Raw genomic sequence first — 22,494 nt, forward strand, 5'->3', positions numbered from 1 at the left:
AGAGCTTATTTTAGGTGTCTCCAATTGTACTTTGTAATGGCAGTCATATTACCACAAAATCTACAGTGAAGCCATTATTTGTGGGGCAAAATTAAAGCACCACCCGCTTCTGTTTCTATGCAGTGCACTTTATGGTAAAATGGTGTTGAATACTGTAGGTCAATACGATTACAACAATACCCAAATTTATATACTGTAAGGGTGCTTTTACACCATGTCTTCAGCCTATGGCTGCCGGATCCGGCTGAAGGAGGGAAAAAACAAACAAACTATGCGCTCCCATACCCCAGCCGGACTGGCGCTAAAATCCATTGACTTTAATTAGCCAACAAGAGTTTGACTCCGGTCGGCTCATTTTCGACCCGCATCCAGTTTTCTGACCGGACCTAAAACTGTAGTATAGTACTGTTTTAGGTCCGGTCAAAAAACTGGATACGGGGAAGAAATGAGCCGACCGGAGTCAAGCGGTGACTCCGGTTGGCTCATTAAAGTCAATGGATTTCAGCGTCGGTACGGCTGAGGTATGGGAGCGCATGTTTTCTTCCCTCCCCCAGCCGTAGGCTGAAAATGTGGTGTGAAAGCACCCTAAGTTTTGATTTATTTTACTACTTTAAAAAAATGACAACACTTTATAAGAAAATGAGTATGCTCTTCCAACATTAACACTTTTTTAAACATTTGTTTCATAATTATTTACTCTCCATAGAAAACTATTACATGCAGGGCCAGATTAAGGCTGCATGGAAGACTGAGCACTTCATTATGTTCCCCCCCCCCCCCCCCCCCCGACAGTTCCCCCACATTAGGTGCAGTACAGTTCACCCACATTAGGTGCAGTACAGTTCCCCCACATTAGGTGCAGTACAGTTCCCCCACATTAGGTGCAGTACAGTTCCCCCACATTAGGTGCAGTACAGTTCCCCCACAGACATACAGCCTCCAGCCATAAACAGTGTCTGGCTGGGGGCTGTATGCCTGTCTACTGCCCCATTTCAGTGTTCCAACCACCACCCCTTCGCTCCGGGGACCGGGGTCACCATCTACTGCTATGGCCTATGGGCCATAGCAGTAGGTCCGGGGAGCGGAGGTCGGAACACTGAAGATGGCATGCCGCTGGTGACTTACCATGCGAGTGCGTCCTCCTCGATGCTCCGCTTTTCTCCTATGGGAGTACACACGGGATGTCAGTGACGTCACTGCGTGCCCTACCTCCCGGCGGCTCCTGCGTTTTTAAAGTTAACGCGGGGGCCGCTGCAGAGAGGTAACCGCCGGGACATCCTTGTGTCCTGAAAATAGTTTTCGGGACACAGGGATGTCCAGAGTGTGACAGGGGCCCCCTGCGGGCACGGAGCAGGCGCTCCATAGCGCCAATGATGATCTGGCCCTTATTACATGTAATCTTTCGATTGCAAACACTAAACAATATGCCATAGCACAGCATTGATCAAACTTGCAGGAAAAAGCTTGGAGGGCACAGAGTAGGGATCATTTGGCTGTCACGCAGGCTGATTAAGACTTCACAAACGCACAGCAGATCATTCCCCCCAAAAAAAGGACAAGCCACACACTTAATCACTTAAGATGCTTGTGAGTGCACTTCATACACCTGACCAAGGATTAAACAGAAGACTATGGAGTCACACTGAATGCACATTATAAGACTAACTTCATCCCTACTGTTTAGTTGTCCCTTAGCTGGTGGATGAGGCTTAGCCTCTATGATGTTTCTTATGTCTCCAAATGGATCCTAAGAAGCAGCAGCATGGAGGACATTACAGAGAATAGATAACAGTCTAAGCTGTGAATCAAGCATTGGGGGTGTTCTATTACTATTAGATGCAGTTAGTTTTTGTATAGTCTCGTTGCTGTCTCTCTGTGTGTCCCTCCCGCTCTACTCTCTGAACTTTCTTTCACTCCCAACTCATTCCTCACCTCTCCATAGACTTTTATGGACAGCATGTAATCTGATCTCTCAGTGAGCTGCTAGTCCCCTTCTAAAAACAGGAGGAACACGCAGAAGGAACTTGAGCTGTTTTACCAGTGTGAATTAAAGTATAGCAAATTAGGTCGGTGGAGACACTTGATAAGAGGAGAAAAAAAATAGCATTTCTCTCTAAGAGATAGTATAAGGGTTTCTTATATTCGGTTGTACTATTGATTTATGCAACGTCTTGAATCAACAGTAACCATCTAAGGCCAGGATGACACATTGTTCTCTATGTATAAAGCTATAGCAGACAAAGTGGCATGGCAACCAACCAGATGTTGCTAAGCCACACAGCTTTATTTTTTTCCTAATTAGTTGCTATGGAAGTAAATCTGTTATCTGCACTAGAATTCATACATAAGGCTTTGCAGATAGTACAAAAAACAAGATGTGCGAGCCTGACCCATTCATGGTCACAATCTCCAAACAGTTCTGGATGGAATTTCAACTATCCTTGTATAAAATACCTTATTCACAAACTATGGTGGCTATGAGGGTAGTAGTCCGTGATGAAGGGTCACGTATTTGACTCTGCGGATGTGCTAATGACCATGTGTGCCTCCTTCTGTGCCCTTGGGTTCAGCTTTTGTCTACTCTTAACAGCAGTCGTCGCGTGCTCCCGCATCCCAGCCGGACCCGGCCCATATTTCATTCATGTGAATGAGCCGACCGGAGTCAGGTTGACTCCTGTTTGCTGATTTTTGCCGCCCCCCCCCCCCCCGCCCCCCTTTATACGGCTTGCTGGCTGGACTGCAGCAAACCATGTTTTCAGTCCGGTCAGAAAACTAGATACAGAGCAGAAATGAGCCGACCGGAGTCACTATTTGACTCCGGTTGGCTCATTCAAATGAATGAGAAGGGGGCCGAGTCTGGCTGGGATACAGGAGTGCCCATTTTTCACATTTCCCAACCGGATCCGGTGACCATAACTGCAAATCGTGGTGGGAATGCACCCTAAATTGGGTATTGTATGTGCCTACTGGTATTAACATACAATTCAAATGTAAGTCATTTTGTGGTGTCCCAGTACCGCATTCTAGGATGTAGGGATCCCTGTCATTCAGTCTACCCTTAGTCGCCTCTATTTCCGTTTATTGATCGGTATTTTATGCAAAGATTAATGTAAATAGGATAACATATGTAAATAAATGGTTAATTACTTGTTTCCATAGCGTTGCAGGACCTGCGGGTCATGTGACTAGGTGAACTCTATGGTATTAAGCTTAAGGACCTTTGGAGGCCCTGTGACGTAAGCAATCCCATTACACCATGTAATGGTGAATGGCAGATGTTCGGACCAATCGGGTTCGCCCCACCCCCTGCACATATAAGGAAGCGGCGGCCATGTTTCTCTCTCTTACCTCGTGGGCTGTCATGAGAGAAGGATCTGTGCAGCAACTAACGCAGCGAGTTAGGCCCGAGCCTTGCGGCAACGGCTGAACAATCCTAATTATAGAGTATCAATCCCCAGACACTCTGCAGCATCACCGGACCTAATAATTCCCCTAAATCCGGACGGATCTGCAAATCTCTCCCTAAATTCAGAGACTGTATAACTAGCTCAAGGTTCGCAACAACTGTCAGTCACTAAGCAACCTAAGGACTGTTTGTATGAGACTGTTACTGTGCCGTGGATATTGCCAACACTTCAGTAAAGTTGTTCAAGTTCAAGTTAAATCTCTTTGTGGACCTTCAGTCATTTCATGCACCTATCGTTACTGGGAAGGGCGGCGATAGGCCGGAGCATTGACTCAGCATAACAGCCCTCAGCCTGGCGTCACGAACTATAGGGTTAACATTAACCCCTCATATACTGATACCATACCACCACTACCATACACCCCCCAAGGGCTACCACAATTTTAAAGGGGTACTCCACTGTAAATATCTTATCCCCTATCAAAAGTAGGGGATAAGATGTTTGATCGCGGGGGTCCAGCCGCCATCCCCACTGCGAACTCCGCTCCATGCCCGATGACTGGCGATGTCAGCCACCACGCCCCCTCCTTTCACGTCTATGGGAGGAGGCGTGACAGTCATGTACTAGCCGGCACGCCCCCTCCCATAGACATGAATGGAGGGGGCGTGATGTCACGAACGCGGAAGCTGCAAGCTTCCGTGTTCCAGACGCCGCCACTGCCGGCCGGAGATCACGGGGGTCCCCAGCGGTGGGACCCTAGCAATCCAACATCTTATCCCCTATGCTTTGGATAAGAGATAAGATGTTTACAGCGGAGTACCACTTTAACCATTAAGAGCACTGCTTAGAAACGACCCCCTCCAAATGTTGCAAAATTGCAGGGTTTCTCCCCCTAACCAAATAGTGGTGGTAGGGGGGAGGGGTTTCGACAGATTTTTGGGGCATCAAAAGAAAGCACCAATGGTGGAAAGAAAAAGAAACAAGTGCAAAAAATATGACAAAAACGGAAAGAAAGAAAAAATTTTATATTAATTAAATTAAAGAAATCAATGTGACTTTAAAAGGGTTTTATGTTCCTTTATAAAGAGAAGAAATGTCTATGGCTGGTGTTTCCCAACCAGAGTGCCTCCAGCTGTTGCAAAACTACAACTCCTAGCATGCCCGGACAGCCGAAGGCTGTCCGGGCATGCTAGGAGTTGTAGTTTTGCAACAGCTGCAGGCACCCTGGTTGGGAAACACTACGCATAGGCATTTTTTCCAATTTATAAAGACAGCTGTTTTGCTGGGAGTTGTAGTTTTGCAACAGCTGGAGGCACTCTGGTTGGCAAACACCGGTCTAGGCTGCTGCGGTCCATCAAAGTCTGTTTTATTTTACAACTCTACGGGTTTACTATAAACACACTCCTGTTCTGTTTCTATTGCCGCGATACATAATGGAGTTGATCAGTCTCCAGTAATGTGAGATTTAATATCCCCCCCCCCGTCCCCCGTCCCCCCAAAAAATGCCAGCAGGTGCTTTACGGCGCAGTCATCCTCCTAAGACACACTCCAGTGCAGCCCCTCTGGGTTCAGCTCCAGCCGGACCCCCCCCTCCATTGCCTTCTTATTCTCATCTCCCCCAGGACATTGTGCTCGGCCAGGATCAGTAATGGCTTTCACCTTCTCGCTCTCTCATTAGAAACAGTCGTCTGGCCGTCCCTGCACAACAGATTGATGAAGCCTTCTCATCCCTCCTCCCCTCCAAACCCCTCATATATTATTATAAACCACATACCGCACATTATAAAGTGCAGATCTCACATCACAGCGAGTTTGGTTTATTAATCGTGGCCGCATTCCCGGACGCTATCGAAAAATTAGCGGATCAAAATGTTTCGTAGACAATGTAAAAAATTGGAATTCATTGATATTCACAGTTTTGAGACAAACACACATCATCCACTTGGCCAAGAACTAGCCAAATTAAAATAAATATTAAAAATAAATAAAAAAAATTAAAAAAATTGAATACAAAATTCTCTCTTCTTCAAAAAGAGAGGACTCTAGTGCCCGTTTGTGGATAGCTGCCCTGTAAATCAATGTCTGACAAATAAGAGCGTACTGGTGACAGAAAGTTATACAGATTTGTAAATGACTTCTGTTTAAAAATCTTAATCCTTCCAGTACTTATCAGCTGCTGTATACCACAGAGGAAGTTGTGTAGTTCTTTCCAGTCTTGCCACAGTGCTCTCTGCTGACACCTCTTTCCGCGTCAGGAACTGTCCAGAGCAGGAGAGGTTTGCTATGGGAATTTGCTGACCGAGATGTCAGCAGAGAGCTCTGTGTATCAAAAAAGAAAAGAATTTCCTCTGTAGTATTCAGTAGCTAATAAGTACTGGAAGGATTAAGATGTTTTAATAGAAGTAGTTTACAAATCTGTTTAACTTTCTGGAGCCAGTTGATTAATAGAAAAAAAAATCCTGGATAATCCCTTTAAGTCAAGTTTATATTAGATTAATATTTATGGCTGTAAAGGAGTACTGCAGCCATAGAACACCGCTGGGCACTGTCCGCAGTACAGACATTTTCCGTGCGGACATTCCGATGTGTGAACATTAGTCAGGGATCAGACTGATTCAGTTGGCATCGGCCGCACTTGGAATTTCTTCCGGCTGGAGATTCCATAGTGTGAACAGTGCCTTATAGGTAATGCAACGCTCTACTAGGAAATTCATATTCAAAGTAGCTGTTGTCCAGAAGGAAGACTGCTTGGTCTCCAAAGCCAACTCATTTCAGCCTTGAAAAACCTGTCTACAGATGGGTTAGGCTGGGTTCACACTTGTCTGGTGATCTGGCAGCATTTCTGATGGGAATGCCAGATGACGCAGTTTGATGACGGATGACACCACATCTGTTGCTCCATAGGTAGAAATGGGGCACGGCACCAGACTTCTGGACTATCCGACATATTTCCCATGAGTTTGCTCGATAGAAAATCCCTGCATGCGACATTTGCTGACCTGGCGCCTGATCTTCTGCTGTCTACTAGATTTTATGCAAAGGACTACTGGGCCTATGCTTCCCATTGCCAAGGGGTCAATAGAGAGGAGCTCCGGGATTTACATGTGGACAACAAGTGGGCCCACAGATTGGTGCAGACGCCCCTTGCCGAACAAGGTATTGAAAGCATGTCCAATCTAGTGTGTGTAGGGTCGTCTCCTGGCCGGTATTTTACCAGCACAGCCGGTATTTTGGCCACCCTGCCTGTATTGTTAGATTATAAATACCGGCAATACAATGGCCGGTATTTATCCAACCAATACTCCATTTTCCGGAGTATTGCAGTGTTGCACCATATACTATACCAGTGTTTCCCAACCAGAGCGCCTCCAGCTGTTGCAAAATTACAACTCCCAACATGCCCGGACCACCAACGGCTGTCTGGGAGTTGTAGTTTTGCAACAACTGGAGGCACCCCTGGTAGGAAAACACTGACCTATACTAATTTACTACTATATAGTCCTACATGCTGGGAGTTTTAGTTTAGCAACAGCTGGAGGCACCCCTGGTTGGGAAACACTGACCTATACTATTTACTACTACATAGTCCAGCATGCTGGGAGTTGTAGTTTTTCAACAGCTGGAGGCACCCCTGGTTGGGAAACACTGACCTATACTATTTACTACTATATAGTCCAACATGCTGGGAGTAGTAGTTTCCATTTGGGGCAGCTGCTGAGCCACAGGCTGTATCAGGGCATGCTGGGAGTTGTAGTTAGTAACTTACTGTAACTTCCAAATTAAATTAAAAAAAAAAAGCGATCAAAAAGTCAAAAAAAAAAAAAAAACAACAAAAATGGTAAAAAGCAACAGATCGGGGCTCAAGAGACTGAGCACTCGTACCGGCCCGAATAAAAAAGGAGAAATAAAGTTTTAGGCTTCAGAATAGGACATAATTTCCGCTGCATATGTATCCTGTGATGTCATGCATATATAATTAATTGGCTGGTAATAAATAAATGTTATATATTTTTTCTCTCTCTCTCTCTAGAGATATCTCTCTCTCTCTCTCTCTCTCTCTCTCTCTCTATATCTATTTTCTCTCTCTCTCTCTCTCTCTCTCTCTCTCTCTCGATATAATTACGGTATATATATTTAATCTTTTTTCCTTTTTTAAAGGAAGGTGGCGACTAAGTGTGGAGCATGTTTTAAGCCCATTACGATCATGACATACAGAATACCTCCTCCCCCTCCACCACTGTATTGAAGAGAGTAGTCAACCATGTTTAGAATGCTAGGAATCCTACAAAAACATAGTGCACGGGCATTGAAGCTTTTTATTACAGTCACCGTCAATCGATGACATATACAATTTTTAGGCATATCTCTGCGTTTATATGGACCATGTATAAGAAATGGTATAAAAAGCCTCATTGATGGACCAGTAGTCTACTCCATTGTTACATTTTTGTTACCAAGCGGCGATTCTATCTCTACACGACCCCTTTAGTAGCAGAAGTGCGGCCCCCCCCCCCCCCCCATTGCAGATACACTATTACAGTATCCGGCAATAAACAGATGTCTGTCTGTTTAATCACCAATAAGGAGACATTGTTAAAGCTCAGTGGAAACTTTCGGAGGCCTCATATTCGCTCATTTGTCTTAGATTGCTGGAGCAGAATGAATGGACGGGCTGTTTGCATTGTGCGCTTCCAGTAACAGAATAGCTGAGAGAGTTAATTGGTGAAATCCATCTGTGTGAACTGGACTCTGCGCAAGTTCAACGCTCTCCACTCCAGGGTCACCGGGCATCAGACAAGACAATATTAACACCAGCTGTCAGGTAGGGGAGGGCTGGGCACCCTGTACAGTGGTACGCCAACGTACTGGCTTCTAAGGCCATGCTAATACATATACAAAAATTCTACTAGTGGGCACAGATTGCTCCGCTTGTATCGCAATGGGTAAAATCTGCAGACACTCTCAGGTTTACACTTGAAGGAAAAAGCTGGCGATGGCGCTGCTCGATCAGGTCAAATTCCCAGGAGTCCGAATCTAAAGGGTATCAAATTTTATTGACACAAAATACAATAGGACGGGACATTAACATAGTACAAGATGCGTTTCGGGAGTAAATTCTCCCTTAGTCAATTGTGGAAAAATGTCTCCGACAGCCATTTTTCCACAATTGACAAAGGGAGAATTTACTCCCGAAACGCGTCTTGTACTATGCTAATGTCCTGTCCTATTGTATTTTGTGTCAATAAAATTTGATACCCTTTAAATTCGGACTCCTGGGAATTTGACCTGATCGAGCAGCACCATCCCCAGCTTTTTCCTTCAAGTGTACGCCTGCTTATTTGCCGACCCCCTCGAGGACATCGGCCGCATCAGCGGGCTGCAGCTCCGGATTGCACATCTGTACCTCAACACGGAGGGGTTATATGCATGAACCCAAGGTGAGCATATTTCCACCCTAATACCTAATTACACGAGGCGCTGTCCTCTCTCTCTCTCTCTCTCTCTCTCTCTCTTTTTTCTTCTGTCTTATATTTCTCAGTCTCAGGTTTAGTAAAACAGTACCCCCCCCCCCCCCCCCCCCAAAAAAAAATAATAATCTAAATAAAAAAATAAAAAAAAAGTTATATTGATAATCCAAAAGCCCAGCTCTACTGTTGTAAGTCTGTTCAACTCAGCTTTATTCTATGGCCCCATGGTCATTGACAGAACACATAGCAGCCTGGACAGTGACCGACTCATCCAATAGGAAGAACCATGCGGTGGCTTACTACTTCATTGGCGGAGATCACTGTGGTTGGGATCAGCTAATTGGATGTGCACAGTTATTAAAAGGGGTATTCCATTTTTTTTTTTATTTCACTGTGCTACAGGGGCTGGAAAGTTAGTGTAGTTCATAATATAGTGTCTGTACCTATGTTTGATTCTTATGTGATCTTTATCCCAATGTTTATTTTTAGCAGCATACAAAATGAGTGTTGTCTTGGGCTTTTCCCAGGTTGCAGTGCAGTCCAGGACATTACATCACTAGTCAGATGTTGAAAGGAAGCATGTCTGTGCTCTAATAGGTGGAACGACTGCTGGGTGGTGCAGAGATCATTCTCCACAGGACTGCAGGGAATTGTAGTTTCAAGCGCAGCATTTATGGAAGAGTGCTCAGGTGTGCTGCAATGTGTGGAAGAAAAGTGACATCACACTTTGTCACAAGACATCACAAACAAGGAATCCTGGGACTTTAATTTGGAGGGAGGGAACTCCAACAGGAAATAGCCACACACACACACACACACACACACACACACACAACACAGCCATTTAGCCACGACAAATACAGATCCTTCCCAAGCATGTCCATTACAGTCTGTCAAGTACTAAAGTCACCTTATGGTGGATAATCCCTTTAACCGTACAGGGTTCTGGAAGGACATGAAGAAGTTCTTCACGTGTAGACAACTGTGGATGTGAACACCAGAGAGTCTTCTGTAGACCACATAGATCTGATCACAGAACTATCAAGATGACTGAAGTGACATCATCCATCTACAAAAAGAACCGGCAATTCATAGGAATGACAAGACGTCTACTCACACAATAAAAACCCATTACACAGGTTACTTACATAATAGGTGTAATAAGTGAGAAAACGTTGGTCTATCCAGGATTAAGCAACTGATTTTGGATTAAGATATGGCCAAGAAATGTGAAGCTACATATTTCACATTAGATGATATCTCGGCTTAGTTTTCCAGGTTTGTAAAACTTTACAAGTTGTCAGACTTTCTGGATCATAAAATGTTGGATGAAAAAAAATAAAAAAATTAAAAAAAAATTAAGAAAATGTAATGTTTTTTCACATCACTATCCTCTAACCCTGTGGGTGTTAATTCTTTTCTTCTATACACAGGATATAAATATCTGCATGAGTGTAACAATGCATACAACTCATTGTCATAAAATCTTTGTCATAAAAACAGGTTCCAAAAACGCTAAACTTCTCATAGTCGGCTTTAAGCTGTGACTTCTGCATTATCAGAGAGGAAGTGTTGTTGACCCATCACATAGGAATGTGAAGAACTGCAGAATAAGCTTATTTCAAGGCGCTCCCTATAAGGATCTAACGAAATGGCAGGAGACCGGAAGCCTCCAACATCAAATGTCATCTTTTACTTGACATTTAGCACCTGCCAATCTTCCTGCCAAGCTACATAGCAACAGCATCAAACAAGAGTTAAAGGGGCACTCCACTGCCCAGGCATTTGGAACATTTTGTTTAATACAAATTTTAAGGGCGCCCACCAACGTATAGGCGCATTGGCTACTTGGATCTGACTATGTCTGATACAACATTCTTCTTTCGGGTTAAAGGTGTCATCCAGTCTTACAAAACTGATGGTCTATCCTCAGGATCGGTCAAGATACACTGCTCAAAAAAATAAAGGGAACACTTAAACAGCACAATGTAACTCCAAGTCAATGACACTTCTGTGAAATCCCACTGTCCACTCAGGAAGAAACACTGATTGACAATCAATTTCACATGCTGTTGTGCAAATGGGACAGACAACAGGTGGAAATTATAGGCAATTAGTAAGACACCCCCAATAAAGGAGTGGTTCTGTAGGTGGTGACCACAGACCACTTCTCAATTCCTATGCTTCCTGGCTGATGTTTTGGTCACTTAAATGCTGGAGGTGCTTTCACTCTAGTGGTAGCATGAGACGGAGTCTACAACCCACACAGGTGGCTCAGGTAGTGCATCTCATCCAGGATGGCACATCAATGCGAGCTGTGGTAAGAAGGTTTGCTGTGTCTGTCAGCGTAGTGTCCAGAGAATGGAGGCGCTACCAGGAGACAGGCCAGTACATCAGGAGACATGGAGGAAGCCGTAGGAGGGCAACAACCCAGCAGCAGGACCAGTGTCCACTCAAACGGTCAGAAACAGACTCCATGAGGGTGGTATGAGGGCCCAACATCCACAGGTGGGGGTTGTGCTTACAGCCCAACACTGTGCAGGACATTTGGCATTTGCCAGAGAACACCAAGATTGGCAAATTCGCCACTGGCGCCCTGTGCTCTTCACAGATTAAATCAGGTTCACACTGAGCACCTGACAGAGTCTGGAGACGCCTTGGAGAACGTTCTGCTGCCTGCAACATCCTCCAGCATGACCGGTTTGGCGGTGGGTCAGTAATGGTTTGTAGTGGCATTTCTTTGGGGGGCCGCACAGCCCTTCATGTACTTGCCAGATGTAGCCCGACTGCCATTAGGTACCGAGATGAGATCCTCAGACCCCTTGTGAGACCATATGCTGGTGTGGTTGGCCCGCCCTGGGTTCCTCCTAATACAAGGCAATGCTAGACCTCATGTGGCTGGAGTGTGTCAGCAGTTCCTGCAAGAGGAAGGCATTGATACTATGGACTGGCCCATCCATTCCCCAGACCTGAATCCGATTGAGCACATCTGGGACATCATGTCTCGCTCCGTCCACCACAGACTGTCCAGGAGTTGGTGGATGCTTTAGTCCAGGTCTGGGAGGACATCCCTCAGGAGACCATCCTCCACCTCATCAGGAGCATGCCCAGGCATTGTAGGGAGGTCATACGGGCACGTGGAGGCCACACACACTACTGAGCCTCATTGTGACTTGTATTAAGGACATTACATACAGTTGGATCAGCCTGTAGTGTGGTTTTCCACTGTGATTTTGAGTGTGACTCCATATCCAGACCTCCATGGGTTGATACATTTGATTTCCATTGATAATTTTTGTGTGATTTTGTTAGCACATTCAACTATGTAAAGACGAAAGTATTTCATAAGATTAGTTCATTCATTTAGATCTAGGATGTGTTATCGCAGGGTTCCCTTTATTTTTGTAATTTTTTTTTGGAGCAGTGTATAACGCCTAAAACCCCTACTGATCAGCTGTTGGAAGGGGCCGTGGTGCTCACGTGAGTGCTGCAGTCTCTTCAATGCTTACTTCTGCTTTTCATTGCAATGGCCATAGTAGCAGGGCTAGTTTACACCACCGCTGGGCTTCATCCCATTTAGGGTCCATTCATTGCCAAACAAACACTTTTCACAACAGACCGGTGGAGTCCTGATGGATCCCATAAAGTAGAATAGGATCAGTCAGAAGTCCCGTATTTTACAGGAGTTGAGCAAAGAAAAAAAAAAATTTTTTTTAATTATATAAATTTTTTTATTTTTTTATTTGTTCAACTCCTGTAAAATACGGGACTTCTATATGGAACCAAAAGTAAGACAAGAAGCGGCACTCCAGGATTGCTGGAGTGCCGCTTCTTGCCTTACTTTTGGTTCCTTGGATTTAGAGTGCCTGTGGTCAAGGCTATGGCTGGCTGAGCACCCGCTTTTGGATAATAAGTCATTGTTTACAGTGCCACTCTACATACATACACATATACACAAATATATACACATATATATACATACACATACATACACATATATACACATACATACACATACATATATATACACATACATACACATATACATATACATACATACATACACACACATATATACATACACACACATATATACATACATATATACATACATACACACACATATATACATATACATACATATACACACACACACACTATTTTTTCTGCAGCATTGTCCTGTTCTCTTTATCCCTGAAGTATTTGTGAGAAATTAACATTGTAGCATGTTCTATTGCATAGTGTAAGGGTACGTCCACGCTGAGGAATTGGAGAGGAATTTACTCGAGTATTTCCACTCACTTATTCCTCTCCAATTCAGTCAGCAGTGAAAAACCCCATAGAGTTTAATTGTATTTCCGCTCCTCAGTTCAAACTGAGGAATTTCCGCAAGCGGAATTCTGACGCTGAATTCAGTTCTGAATGAACAATGAGCATGTTCTTTCTTCATGCGGAATCCGCGTCTTTGTCCCATAGAAGAAATCAATAAAAAACAAAATTCAGCCCGACACCATTCCAGCACAACACCACTTTGGTGGTTGTTGTCTGGCAAAAAATAAATAGATAAATAAATAGTTTCCTCCTATATTTCTGCATCAAGTCCGCGTGAAAAAAAACAAAAAAAAAAAACGGAAATTCCATGGAGGAATTTTTAAGCGAGAATACCTTGCCAATTCCTCAGTGTGAACATACCCTTAGGCAGGTTGCTTCTAGGGACAATACAGTTTCTCATGTACCTACAGGGTCTTTATAGATTGTTTAATTCTGCATTAAGAGCCTCTGTAGCAGATTCTACGAAAAGCAGTGAACAAAATAGTGCAGCATGCAATGCTATTCTGTTCTGTTCAGAGAGAGGGACACAGTCAACGGAAACCTGACGGACCCGATCATAGTCAATGGGCACCATCGCCATCAGTCAATGAATCTGGAACAAACGATCCCCTAGTGGTTTACAAAAATGGACCTGTTCAGCGCTTCTACCAAGTAGAACTTCGGAAGCAGCAAGTACTAATAAGTGCAAATGATTATTCTGTAGCAGGTTTAACATATTTTGATTCAGGACTATTTCATCAGATGGAGACGGCACACCTGATGAAGAGTCAGGTCAGGAAACGTGTCACGTGTTACAGAATATCATTTGCAATGAAATACTTCCTACTTGGTAATAGCGCCAAACAGGTCCATTTTGTAAACCAACACTTTACAGTGATAGTTGTTCCTGCATTGTGTCCCTCTGGGTCCTCAGAGACTGGCTGGACCTGTGGCTGCTGACCCCATCTTAAAGGGGTGTGTGGCGGCCCAGTACGGGATGGCGTTTCCCCGTACTTTCCTACCCTGTCAGGCAGTGTCCCTCAGTGTCCCCAGGGCCGCCTGCAGTTGTCCCCCCATGTAAATATGTTATGCATCTTATTGTGTGTTGTGACTTTAATAAATGTACCATGTGATTGTTACTCAGGATGTACTAGTGACCAGCTGACCCCAAAGGTGACCTATGGGCTCCCTCCTAGTCTCCCCATATAAACCCTTGGTGGAGCTAGCTTCTCTCTTGTTCCTGAGGTCCAGTGCAGTCAAGTCGTCTTAGTGCGTGTGTGTCCAGAACATTGGAGGCCTTAAAAGGGGTACTCCGGTGAAAAACTTTATTTTTTTTTAAATCAACTGGTGACAGATTTGTAAATTACTTCTATTAAAAGATCTTAATCCTTCCTGTACTTATTAGCTGCTGAATACTACAGCAGAAATTCTTTTCTTTTTGAAGCACAGAGCTCTCTGATGACATCATGAGCACAGTGCTCTCTGCTGACAGCTCTGTCTGTTTTAGGACCTGTCCAGAACAGCATATGTTTGCTATGGGGATTTCCTTTTACTCTGGACAGTTCCTAAAATGGACAGAGATGTCAGCAGAGAGCACTGTGCTCATGGTGTCAGCAGAGAGCTCTGCGTTTCAAACGGAAAATAAATTTTCACTGTAGTATTCAGCAGCTGATAAGTACTGGAAGGATTAAGATTTTTTAATAGAAGTAATTTACAAATCTGTTTAACTTTCTGGCACCAGTTGATTAAAAAAAAAAAAAAAAAAAAGGTTTTCACCGGAGTACCTCTTTAAGTCAAGTCCTGCAGCCTCAGGTCAAGTACACAGTAAGTTAAAGTCACAGTCCTGTCAGTCAAGTCAAGTCTTCTGTCTATCCAGCGTGGCCTGCACTAAATTCTCCCGTCCACTACAAGTCCCAGCAAACCTGCGAGGTCTGTGTCACTGGTCACCTCCTTGACCCTTGGCTGTACTGCATAGACTATAAAAACTGTCTACCCTCAGTAAAGCCATCGTTCTCCGTAACTTGGCGTCAGTATCTTCATTGCCCCGTGCCTAGCCCAGGATCAAGCGGTATACATTCGGGTGGTTAAGGCTAAACTACGCCCTGGCATCACGAACACAAGGGGTTAATACCGTCTGCCCCTAGGTTAATACCGTCTGCCCCTAGGTTAACAACATCTGCCCTGCACCATACACCCTGCCATTACCAAAGGTCCTCCACCGAAAAAACATCTTATCCTCTATCCAAAGGGTAGGGTATAACATGTCTGATCGCGGGGGTCCCGCCACTGAAGACCCCCGTGATCTTTGGGCTGGCAGCCGCGGCATCTATAACACGGAAGCTTGAAGCTTCAGCGTTTGTGACATCATGCTATGCCCCCTCTATTCATGTCTATGGGAGGGGACGTGAGGGCTAGTACATAGCCATCATGCCTCCTTCCCTAGACATGAGTGGAGATGACATGGCGGCTGTAGTCTCCATGCCGCATCAGAGATCGCAGGGGTCCCCAGAGGCGGCTAGCCCCCCGCCATCAGACATCTTACTCTCTATCCTTTAGATAGGGGATAAGATGTTTTTCAGCAGAGTTCACCTTTAAAGGCATTCATGGGTGTTGCACCCTCTGGTCAGCACAATTTATTTTGGCCTTTCTGCCAACTCGCAGTACACGACCATACTAGGGGCACACAATCTTTTGTTTCTGACATGATGAATCTCTCACCACCATTGTTTTTTTTCTGCTTATACGACAGGGAAGAACAATGGAAGTAAACAGCTTAGGTGTGAACAGAACCTTATATTTACCCATATGGACGTCATTTGCAGCCATAAAGGGTCTGTACAGGCAGATATGTGATGTGTGGATTTAAAGGCAGCTCTAGACTTTGTGAGGCCTTAGGTGAAACCTGAACATGAGGCCCTCACTGACACTGAAAAAAAAATGAACTGTAAAAAAATAGTTAGGAGGGTGAGTTAAGTGGCATCGAGGCCTTTACAAGAGTTTGCCAATTTGGAGAGTTGCCTCTGTGTAGACTTACACAGCTCCATTACAGTTCCTGAAAGTTTGTAGGTCCTACTGTGATATCTCCTGAACGTATTTCTTTGGCATTCTGTTGGCTTTGCTCATGCTAACAAGTCCTAAGTGTTTCTTTTGTTGGAAATGGTTACGGCCTTTCAACACAGCCCCCCTCCTCCCCGCCACAGGGCTAACCTCAAAGTTTACAAGAAGTCAGAGAAGACGGCACGGTACCCCCCCCCAAAGCCTGGAATTCATTACACTGACATGACATAGAGCGGTTAAGAAGGCCACATTCTCCAGAGATGAATACTGTATGTGCATGGCCGGTCCTGTATTGTATACTGGGGTATGTAGGATCCTTAAAGGGATACTAAACCCAAAAGTCCATGTTTACTAGCTGAGCTCTCATACGTTTTATTGTTCCCCGTTATCAGGCTGACTGTAGGGTACAACATATGTGTGGCGAAGCCACGAGGTGTGAAGTGAGGTGTATGGGGCAGGTGTTGTTAACCCCTTCGTGTTCGTGACGCCAGGACGTGGTTTTAACTGAGAACCACTGCTAGTCCTAGTTTAGGCAGTGCAAATAATAGTCCAAGACCAGGTTAGGGTTAAAGGTAGCTTTACTGAGGTACACAGATGGTACAGTCTTTACAGCTAGGCAAGGAACCCAGAGAGGTGACCAGAAACGCAGAGGAATTGCAGTGACTTGTCAGACTTTAGGACAACCACGCTGACTATAATAGACTTGACTAAAGATAGAGACAGCACACAGATGACTTGACTTACTGACTTGTGGCTGTAATTTAGGCTTGAGGCCCCAAGATGTGCTGGACACTGGCTCTGAGACGTGTGGACTGGACGTGACCTCAGGATCTAAGAGTAGCAAAAGAGGCAGATTGCAGCTCCTCCCTTCCTTATAAAGGGGGCTGTGCAAGGAGCCCATAGGCTAGCTGCGGGTCATCTGGTCACCTGGTGCTCTCTGGGTAACAAAACATGTGACAAGTGACAACCATTATCATTAGACTAATAACCATATCAAAAGGTCCTTTACATTCAATGTACAACTAATTACATTATGGGGGAACACTGCAGATGAGTCCTGAGGACGTACAGGGACTGTAGGATGATATCCTGTACTGGGACATCACATATGTCTCTTCAGTCCCCACTGTAATCTCATTCATTTGCAGTCCTGGGAACATCCTGAAATGTTAATCTAGATATAACAGAAGCTTGTCTAGTAATGCAGCATATTTTGTGTGTGGTTTTGACATGTGTTACAGTATTTTGAAACAAAGCCACATTCCCATATGACTTGTTTAGGCTGTAAACACCGCGCGAAACATAATCTCAACCCAAAACCTTAGCAATTCGCTGAAAAATGTGTTTTTCACAAATATATTTTTGGCTGCATTTAAAACAAGCAGAACACATCCAAATGCATTGTGTGAACACACCCTAATAAGCTACTCTATATAGCTACTATATTGGGAAATTTACACTTAAATGGAAAAAAAAAAAAAAAAAAAAAGTTACTGGCGGCACAATCGGTAAATGAAATACGGTTCATAGCTATACTGTTTAGTGAAGTGTTTCCCCAACCAGGGTGCCTCCAGCTGTCGTAAAAGTACAACGCCGGGCATGCTAGGAGTTGTAGTTTTACAACAGCTGGAGGCACCTTGGTTATGATACACTGCTCTATTGATTTCTATAGGAAAGCTTTCTAGGCATTGTCCGGGACCTGTGAGGAGAGGCTGATCTCTGATCATTGCTTATTGTGAATGGTCAGATCCCATCTCATCTTCATACAGGGGGGGTCACCATTCAGTGTAATCCTGCATGTTGGGAGTTGTAGTGAGCTGGTAGACACACTGATTGGGAAACACTAGGTCGGCATATACCTCTTCCGAAAGCAGTTGCTAGGTAACAATGACACTCGGCCATTTCTTAGTGTTGGCAATGTCTATCAGGCCCTCGGCAAAGTTCTTTCAAACCTTGTAAAAGTTGCTGTATGCGACGGGGTCATAAAGATAACCATATACATAACATTAGTATCTGCCAGAACACGGATGATCAATCGTACGCGGGATCGACATGCAAGGCTACTGGCCCATTAGGGAGATGCAATTTGCCAATAAGTTGCCATAAACATGTCGCATTAGCCAACAATTAAAGTTTTGGCAGAAAAGAGTTTGTCGGCGGCTATCACTAATGATCGTTCAGCGATCGGTCAGCCAAAATTGTAGGATATCAGATCACCTATCCACAGAAGTGCAGTTCCGACTGCAGAGACCCCCACTGATCAAGAGAATGGGGATCCCTTGTCCTATATGTGAATTTGGTGGCGAATGAGCGCGCTCGGCTATTGCTCCATTCATTTGCTAGGGGACTGCCAAAGATAGCGGAATACACTTAGGCTAGGTTCACATTGCGGACTCCACGAATCCCGATTCAGTCGGTGATAGGACTGCGCGGACATTGCCGTTCCCATAGACGACAATGGATTTTTCTGAAAGAATGGACAGAGATCATTCTTTTGGGGGGCGCTGTGCAGTCTCTATACTGTGGACCCATACAGGGTCCTGGTTACAGCCATAATATGGATCCTATAGATCAGTCAGTGGTCTCCAAACTGTGGACTATACAAGGTCCTGGTTACCAGCCATAATATGGATCCAATTGATCAGTCAGTGGTCTCCAAACTGTGGACTATACAAGGTCCTGGTTACAGCCATAATATGGATCCTATAGATCAGTCAAGTCAGTGGTCTCCAAACTGTGGACCCATACAGGGTCTTGGTTACAGCCATAATATGGATCCTATAGGTCAGTCAATGGTCTCCAAACTGTGGACTATACAAGGTCCTGGTTACCGGCCATAATATGGAGCCTATAGGTCAGTCAGTGGTCTCCAAACTGTGGACTATACAAGGTCCTGGTTACCAGCCATAATATGGATCCTATAGGTCAGTCAGTGGTCTCCAAACTGTGGACTATACAAGGTCCTGGTTACCAGCCATAATATGGATCCTATAGATCAGTCAGTGGTCTCCAAACTGTGGACTATACAAGGTCCTGGTTACCGGCCATAATATGGATCCTATAGATCAGTCAGTGGTCTCCAAACTGTAGACCATACAGCGATGATATGATTTCAATAGGTCAGTGGTCCTCCAGATGTTGCTAAACTACAACTCTTAGCATGCCCGGACAGCCAACGGCTGTCCGGGCATGCTAGGAGTTGTAGTTTTGCAACATCTGGGAGGTCCACACTTTGAAGACCACGGTTATAGCTATACCACCCTATAGACAAAAAGGCCGCAGATCCAGAAAAACCTACATCCTTCACGTTATCTAACACACACGACTACGCGCCGGCGATAAGAAAAATGTGCGCAGTTCACGGCTCCAGAATCAATACCTATCCTCCCAGTTATATAGTATACACCAGACAAGTCGATGCAGCCATTTCCCCCACCCTTCTCCTCTTTGCCATATATGAATCACGGGTTTCGGAGAATCAATATGGGCAAGGTATATACTAGAAGTAAGGCAGGGTGTGTTTGCTTTTCGCTAGTTCTACAGTTTGAAAACCCTTCCTAAAAAAAGGAGGACGTTTCTCAAATTTATAGAAGACAATTGTGTACGTGGCCCTTTAAGAGCAATACAAGAACTCTTTATAAAAAGTTTGAAACTTTTGGGATACAAATAAAATCAAGGACTAAAGATTGTAGGGGGAACTAAGTGGGGCCCCTCAGCCCGCCCCAGGATAGAATAGAGACTGTAGGTGTGTAGAGGTCAGGGACAAGCACTACAAGGATATATATATATGGCTGGATATGTTCTGCAGATCACCTGCGGCCAGGTTTGGACCTTCTACTCAGAGACCGGCCTGGTACTCACCTCCGCCTGGTCACCTCCACATCACTGCATCCTTAAGGGGACCCCCTTTGCAGACTTGTAATCCTAAACTTTCAGGAACCCCATGGAAGAGTCTTGAGTGCGGTTTCTCCTGTGAGTGCAGGATAGATAGGAAGGTGCAACGAGCTGCACACACCCTCCAACCCCCACTTTCAGGAACTGGGAGGATCAGTCGCTTCCCAGGTCCTAATGCCCAACCCATTCGCTCTGAGCCAAAGGAAACTGAATGACTCTCTGGAGGGATTTTTTGCACAGCTACCCTGGCTAGTCAGGGGTTAACGTAGCACTTTTCCTCCAGCACTTCCTATATGTAGATACAAAATGGGGGGAGATTTGTCAAAACCTGTGTAGAGGAAGAGTGGGGCAGTTGCCCATAGCAACCGATTAGATAGCTTCTTTCAAAATGAAAGAAGCCATCTGATTGGTTGCCATAGGCAACTGCCCCACTCTTCCTCTACACAGGTTTTGATAAATCTCCCCGTTTAACGTGATTTTTTATTTGTTTTTGTTTTTCAAAGGTTTAAACAAACGGAACATTTCAACACTGAACTTGGAAGGAAATATAGAACGAATTAATATGTATTCGTAAAAATCTCCCCCATTGAAGAAAAAAACATATTCAATTAGTACATTTCTCCTTTAAATAAAGTTAATATAAAACTTTAACTCTTACAGCAGAGGTCCCCAAAAACTGTGGACCTCCAGATGTGGCAAAACTACAACCCCCAACATGTCTATACTTTACTCTAAGGCAGTGTTTCCCAACCAGGGTGCCTCCAGCTGTTGCAAAAACTACAACCCCCAGCATGCCCGAACAGACCTCACGCCAGTGTTTCCCAACCAGGGTTCCTTCAACTGTTGGAAAACTACAACTCCCAGCATGCCCGGACAGACCTCACACTAGTGTTTCCCAACCAGGGTTCCTTCAACTGTTGGAAAACTACAACTCCCAGCATGCCCGGACAGATCTCACACTAGTGTTTCCCAACCAGGGTTCCTTCAACTGTTGGAAAACTACAACTCCCAGCATGCCCGGACAGACCTCACACCAGTGTTTCCCAAGCAGGGTTTGTCCAGCTGTTGAAAAACTACAACTCCCAGCATGCCTGGACAGCCGAAGGGCATGCTGGGAGTTGTAGTTTTGCCAAACCTGGAGGCACCCTGGTAGTGAAACACTGCCCTGGAACTAAAGGGCAGCACAAATGATGGCAGGGTTGGCTGTTTTGCTGAAAACACGGGCTGTTGGCACACTCTTGCCCTGGCTCTGCTTACGTAATAATTAAGACATATACAGTGGGGCAAAAAAGTATTTAGTCAGCCGCCAATTGTGAAAGTTCTCCCTGTAATTTTCATCATAGGTATACCTAAACTATGACAGACAGAATGAGAAAAAGAATCCCTAAAATCACATTGTCTGATTTTTAAAGAATTTATTTGCTAATAATGGTGGGAAATAAGTATTTGGTCAATCACAAAAGTTCATTTCATTACTTTGTTATATAACCTTTGGCTAAGTTTCCACTTGTTTTTTTTTCTGGCAGTTTTTGGAATACTGTCAGTGCAGTTTCTGGACCAAAGCCAGAAGTGTATTCAAAAGGAATAGGACATATAAAGGAAGGACTTAGACTTCTCCTCCCTTATGGATCCACTTCTGACTTTGGCTTAAAAACTGCAGCGGCAGTATTCCAAAAACTGCCAGAAAAAAAAACAAGTGGAAACTTAGTTGGCAATGACAGAGGTCAAACGTTTTCTGTAAGTCTTCACAAGGTTTTCACACACTGTTGCTGATATTTTGGCCCATTCCTCCATGCTTATCTCCTCTAGAGCAGTGATGTTTTGGGGCTGTTGCTGGGCAACACAGACTTTCAACTCCCTCCAAAGGTTTTCTATGGGGTTTAGATCTGGAGACTGGCTAGGCCACTTCAGGACCTTGAAATGCTTCTTACGAAGCCACTCCTTTGTCGCACGGGGGAGTGTTTGGGATAATTGTCATGCTGAAAGAACCGGCCACGTTTCATCTTCAATGCCCTTGCTGATGGAAGGAGGTTTTCACTCAAAATCTCACGATACATGGCCCCACTCATTCTTTCCTTTACACGGATCAGTCGTCCTGTTCCCTCAGCAGAAAAACAGCCCCTAAGCATGATGTTTCCACCCCCATGCTTCACAGTAGGTTTGGATGCAACTCAGCATTCTTTCTCCTGCAAACATGACAAGTTTTTTTTACCAAAAAGTTCTACTTTGGTTTCATCTGACCATATGACATCCTCCCAATCCTCTTCTGGATCATCCAAATGCTCTCTAGCAAACTTCAGACTGGCCTGGACATGTACTGGCTTAAGCAGGGGGACACGTATGGCACTGCATGATTT

The 22,494-nt window shown here is 44.6% G+C and overlaps 1 protein-coding gene across 1 annotated transcript in view; it reads right to left on the minus strand.

Moving 5' to 3' along the window:
* The window catches only part of TMEM51 (transmembrane protein 51), a 59,840-nt gene extending 39,526 nt beyond the window's left edge, over positions 1–20,314 (minus strand). Inside the window, exon 1 of the mRNA XM_056542583.1 lies at positions 20,105–20,314. The gene's annotated coding sequence lies outside the window, so the exon portion shown is untranslated. The remainder of the gene's footprint in view (positions 1–20,104) is intronic.
* Positions 20,315–22,494: the final 2,180 nt, after the last annotated feature.

Source organism: Hyla sarda, chromosome 10 (assembly GCF_029499605.1).
Source record: "Hyla sarda isolate aHylSar1 chromosome 10, aHylSar1.hap1, whole genome shotgun sequence".
Lineage (NCBI taxonomy): Eukaryota > Metazoa > Chordata > Amphibia > Anura > Hylidae > Hyla > Hyla sarda.